This window comes from Callithrix jacchus, chromosome 15 (assembly GCF_049354715.1).
Source record: "Callithrix jacchus isolate 240 chromosome 15, calJac240_pri, whole genome shotgun sequence".
NCBI classification, from domain to species: domain Eukaryota; kingdom Metazoa; phylum Chordata; class Mammalia; order Primates; family Cebidae; genus Callithrix; species Callithrix jacchus.
In genome coordinates, this window is record NC_133516.1 from 10,297,264 (window position 1) to 10,303,783 (window position 6,520).

Sequence of the window (6,520 nt, forward strand, 5' to 3'; positions counted from 1 at the left end):
GTTCAGGCTTTCCTTATATAAATACTAACATGGTATTTGAGTCAATTCCAATGAGAATATGTTGTTCTTAAAAGCCTAAAGTGCAAATCAAAACTCTTTCCAGCTTCCACAGCACCCCTCAGACTCCCACCACCACTTATAAGTAAGTTTATAGCTATATTATGTTAAAACATTTTAACATAAAATGTAACATAAAGGATTTTCTGAGACATCTAGGCTTGGCCTAGTAGCTACTCTGATCCTGACAAATCTATAATCTGACTTTCACAAAAGTCGGTTACCCGTTTCTTCAGTAGCTTTCAGTTCTCTTCAAGATAAAGTGAATGGTAATGATTTATCTCCTAAAGGAGGCTCTAGCGGGATAATACGGAGCACCCTCTACATGCTGTATTTTGGTTGATATTGACTACACACATACACTTGGGGATCTTTTGGCAGGAGACAGGAAGGTTGGAGTAGATGGTAAAAGGGGGAAAGATGGGAGAGAGGATTCGGATTAGAGTACTGGTTAGCTATTGCTGTGTAACAGAGTACCCCAAAATGTTATGGCTTCAAACACAAACATTTATTATCTCAGTTTCTATAGGCCAGAAATTTAGGAGAAGCTTAGCTGAGCGAGGTTGTAACCACATGTTGGCCAAGGCTGTGGCGACCTGAAAGCTTAATTGTGGTCATCTGAAAGCTTAACTAGGGCTGGAGAGTCTGCTCCAAGATCATCATTTACATGGCCTATATGTTAGTCTGGGCTGCTGGCAGGCAGCCTCATTTCCTTCTGTGTAGACCTCTTCTCAGGGCTGCTTGAGTGTCCTCATGACATGGCAACTGGCTTTCCCCAGTGTAAGTGATACAGGAAGGTGAGGCAAAAGCCTCAGTGTCCTCCATTGTGTAGCCTACGAAGCCATCCCTCATCATTTTTCTATGACTTCATTGGTGATACATATCGGTATTATTCAGTGCTGGAGGAGACTACACAAGGGTGTGCATACTGGAAGCCTGATCACCCCCACTTCATTTCTACATTCATAAACTTAATAGTATTTGCCCAGCCTGTCTCGGTGCTACTGGGACACTCCCACGACATCGTGGATGTAGGAGCTAGACATGAAAGAGCATGGAAGTGTGATGCTTTATCATTGTAAGGGTCATTTTTAATTTGTTATGGAGAAAATACTTGCTGAGCACCTGCCATTTCTCAGGTACTGGGTAACAGTGAGGAACAAGACAGACATAGCCCTGCCTTTATGGGCCTTACCTTCTAGTAGAAAAGAGAGATCTTAGGCAAGTAAAAGAATGAACAGTAATGATGAAGTTGTGTTAGGTTTACATGTGAGAAAGAGCAGTGTCCTCTAACAGAAAGAAGTTGGGCACTGAAGCTACATGGGGGAACTACAGAATTCCCCTCTCAGGATTCAGTTTCTTAGCTGAGATCTGAAGGATAAGATGGAGACAGCCACAGAAGGAGAGCTCAGATCTCATCGGAAGAGGGCTCATTACCAAACAGACTGTAGAGCTCCTAGGCTGAATCCCATAAAACACCAGACTATGCATTTTAAAGGCCCACAGGAGTCCAACTTGCCTGTAATGCAGGTATTATCGTCTCAAACCCTAGAATTATAAAGGTTGTCGATTGTGCTTCCTATTCAGGGAAAACTGCCTATTGACCTGTCTATAGCGGGGTGGTATCCAAAAGAAAGAATCTGAAAGATAGTTCATTTAGCAAAAGTCTGAGTAACAGGATCCACGACTGCCCTCCTACCCTCACCCCTGCCCCATCACCATGCTGCCAGGCTTACAGTTTGCTGAAAAGCAGATAAAGCCCTGGAAGGGCCAGATGAGAAAACACTTAGACTTTTCTGCTCCTCTTGCCTCGATTTCAGGTCTTCGTGGGGGCCGCAGAGGGAGGAAAGAAAAAGGATCTTAGAAGATGAGAAATGGAAACAAAGCTCCATGGAGGCCTCCAGTCATTTATTCAGGACCAAGCCTCTCGCCCACATTTTTATATCTCTTACTACTTTTGGAGAATCTTTCAGAGCTGAAGGGATCAAAGACACAAAGCAAGTTTACCGTAGCAATGTTGGTTTCTGGGTTATTTTCTACTTAATTTTTAAAACCACACTCTTGTTTTAATTATTTCTTATTTTTGGATCAGAACAGTAGAGGTACTTCTTAGAATTCTGAGCTCTGCTAAGTAAACATAGACCTGAGTGGAGAGAAATCAGCTACCCTTAGTTTTAGGAGTGAATAAAAGATAAGGTAAAATATATCCTTAGGTCTTGGCTCTGAATCCTTTTGAACTGAAGTCTAGCAGGAGTTCCTTTTGCCTGAGAAGGTTTTTACAAAGAAATCATTGAACGCAGGAGACATTTGCAGACCCCATGGGAATGTGTACCCCTTCCCTTCACCCCACCTGTGTCAGAACAAGCCAAATGAGAGTACAGTACAGCACAAGCGTCTGGCAGAAGGCCGGCTTTGGGCCTGCAGAGGCCTGAGAAAGAACCCTAAAAGCCAACAACCCCCACAAGCCACCTTGTTTTAAATATGTTTTTCATGTTGATTTTAGTCATAAGAGATGATGAAAATCGAAAGAACACACTATGGGAAATCGCTGTAAAGCCCAATACAACATGCCGCTTCTTGGCCAAGAAACACACCTGACAAATTGCTTCAGGATCACGCTGGACGAAGCCTCGTTATGATTATTAGCTACGTGACTTAGGGCCATTTGCTATCTTTGATCCAGCCCACTAGCGGCAATGTTACAAAAAAGAAGCCCAGGGGACGGCTCCGTCAGACCCGAGTTCACACTCGGTTAGAAGCCTGGCAGGCTGGCATCATAGATACAGGCATGGTACTGATGTTAAGTGGGCCCGAATCTCAGCTTTGCTGCTTCCTATCTTTGGAGCTTTGCTCAACTCAAATCTCTCCAAGACTTGTTTCCAGTGGGAATGAAAACAGTACGTACTTCCCGGGCATGTCGAAGATTCAGTGAGATAATGTTGATAAAACCAATTTCACATAAGTGCTCAGTATATACTAGGTTATACTAGTTATTTTTATTATCTTGTCTTTATACTCATCTTCCTTAATTTCTAAAGGTCACTTTTGGGCTATTGGCAGGTGGATTCTACATGTATTACCAATTGCATCTCTATTATTTTTTTCACAATAATTTTATTGTTTTAACAACAAATCTATCCATCCAGAAACTGTAGTACTTACTCAAACCTATATAGGCCACATTTCTGGAATCATACTGCTTTTATGTACTTGGACAACCACAATAATGCTGGGAACAAATAAATGTAGACCAGTGTTGAGATTGAAGTTATGACTACCATTTAGGTGGGACGTGCTTAAGACAATTAGTGTACAATTTTGGGGAATCGTTTTAGCCCTCTTAAATCTTCCTGTGAGCCATTCTATCAGTCTAGGGATCCTTTTTAGAGACGTTAGCTGAAGATTTTATTATTCTTTAAAATTCATCTTAGAATATCTGGGAATAGTTGAGCTGATTGGAAAAGGCAACGGGAAGTTGAAGTTCAATGTAAATTATCAGTGTGCTTTAGACGAATTAAAGACCTCTTTAAGTCCCCGGGGCTTGATATGAAAAGCATCCAGACTAACACAATAGGTCACACTTAAATGGTTCTCTCCTTAAGAATTAAACTGTCTTTGCACATGCATTGGTGGCAGAAGATAATAAGATGCAGCTCCCCTAACCGAATCTTCCTTAAAGGAACTGACCAGGTAAAAGAATGGAGTTACTGTGCATGAAAAAAGAAAAATACAAAAATAATTTGACCTGCGAAAAGAATCAATTTTTCTGTGTACTGGAGCAAGACGCTAACAAGCATGACAGTGAGCCCTTCCAGTATTGAAACACTCTGTAAAGGCTTTGCTTCAGCACGAAAGGCGTCCATGGGCCAGATTTCAGCTGCCGGATGATTCAGCCACCTAGATCTGAATTCATAAAGAGTTTCAGATAGGGTATGTCTGTAACTACTGGAGGTCGGAATGAGCTACAAGACTGTGTGTGTGTGTGTGTGTGTGATTATTAGGATACTGAGGATTTGTAACTCCATAGAGAAACAGATTACTTCTATCTGAGATTGCCAAACTCCCTGTGGTTCAACTCTTCTTAAAAAGAGGACACTTTTGTTAGCATTAGCATAGAAAGGGCATAGGACTAAATGGGGTTGACACATTTAATTTCTTCTGAATAAGGTGATATTTCACCTGAACAAGGTGGTAGTGGGTATGGATGGAATTGGGGAGGGCTCCATTTTTGCAGCAAGATCGCTTAAAGCTGTCTGAACCGCTCTGTCATGCTCTCCAGTGAACAGGCCTTTTAAGTTCTTTATAAATGCGAAATTATTTCATTGTAGCAAAATAATTATAGCTATAAATTTGCATTGACTCTGTGTGAACCACTGTTCTTTATATCCATTTTTCAATTTAATGCCCATGACAACTCCCAAAGGCAGCAGCAGATATTCCTAATGAACAGATTGGCAAACTAAGGCTCCGAGAGGAACAAGGCACAATGCTGAGTGCTAGAGCAGGGATGTGAACCTGAGTCCATCCAGTTCTAAGATGTTTTTATGAGGCTTCTAACCACTAGGTGGTCGTCCTGATTCTAGGTGGTCTTACTTGTCCATGGTGGAGTGCGGGATTCCCCCAGCAGGACTAGAAACATGCCCTGTGCTGTCCAGACAGGGAACTCCTTTCATGTCACGGCACTGCTCATTTAAATAGTTAAATATGTCTGATTTCTGCGTGTTTTGAAATGTTGGTCACAAATATACTTACGAAATAAAGTATAAAATATTTTAAATTCAAATTATCAGACAATACTGAGTACCTGGTCATCGTAATTACAATGATCCTGCAATTTCTAGGGATTTACATAGCAGTCCTGATGAGAGGGGTGGTTAAGGACATGCTGAATATCTTATGAATCTATTTTCTTTTATATAGAATAAGTACATAAGTGTCATTTAAAACTCCAGTGTGGGAACAAGTGACTGTAACCCTCAGTCAGTCTCACCTACCCTGGTAGACCTTTTCGTCACTTCATCAGCTTCCCCGGCTTCCCGATCAGTGAGTCTGGCTCAAATGGAAGCGTGTGAATGAAACCGGGCAATATGAAGACAATAGCACAGTAAACAACCTGAACAAAACAGAGAAATTGCTAGAGCACAAACTGACTGCGGCAACTGGAAAACTCCAGTGTGCCAATTCCTGTATTCAGCTTCTCCGTATCATTACCTGTTGGCATCTGTTCTCTGGGCAAACTTCTCCATTTCCCATTCCCAAATGAAACCTCCTAGAAAGTGCGCCCAGTCCCGCATTTCTCAGTCTAGTTAGCTAGCTTCCAGCTAAAAAAGTTCATATATTCCTACCAAGGATATTTTTAATCCGACAGGTTCAAATAGACCCCAATTCAGCTTGCAAATTAAAAAAAGGATAAAAAGCCTCAACTTATTTAAAATTTTACATTAATTCTGAGTGCCAGAAAGTACAGAAAGCAGGGACCAAAGTGAATACTACTGAGGTTCAGTACCTGAACCCAACCGTTGTTCTCGAAAGTACTGACTATCGTGACGGAAGTCCAGACGCTAATACTGACTTTTTACTAAGTCGTTTTTGCAATTAAGTGTTGCAGAAAAATAATAAAGGTCGGGGAGAGAAAGGCAAGCAGGAAGGGAGGAAAGAGGGAGAGAAAAAGAAAGGAGAGGAAGGAAAAGTCAAAGAAAAACATGACAACGCAATGGGTGCTACGAGTCATGTACTTCCAGCCAGGCTGTACAAAACAGACGGTGGGTTAGATCCGTGTTGGCAGCGAGTGTATCATAATACACTCAAATACCTTCAGAATCTGCAAGCTTTGTGGAAAAATTAACCAAAGTTGTTATCGTAGTTTATAGTAAGTCAGATGTTGGAGTCCAGCACAAATCTGTGAAAAGAGACTGGATTTTCTTAAAAGCAAATGGTTTTTGTTAGGGGTTTATTTTTCTCATGTCAAAAATATGAAATCACATCGTAAAAGGAAGTGGTAAAATCTACATCACTCAAAGTCTTAGGGATGTATGCACGTGTTCCCACATGTTCAGCAGTTATTGAAAGTGTGATTCTCATTTTACCTGCTAATCCAGTACTTGGAAGTATTCAACAGGGAGCTTAGCCTTCTCCCCAGTTTTGGTTTCTGAGCAATTTCAGAGAACACGTTCTATTACAAAATACACTCAAATGCTTATAATTTCAGAATTTACTATATGACCAAGAGTGTTTTATATGTCTCATCCATGGTGAGAATAAAGCAACAACTTCTGATTCATATATATTGTCTGGCAAGTGTTCTTTGAAGAGAATTCGGGAAACACATAATGAGTGTATACATTTCATCTGTATACACTTTTAAAGTGACTCTGTGATGTATGATAATGAAACAAGGTTTTTAGCTGAAATAATGGAACAAGTTCTCAGAATTGAGAGAAGAACATCCTTTGCCTGAGCTTTT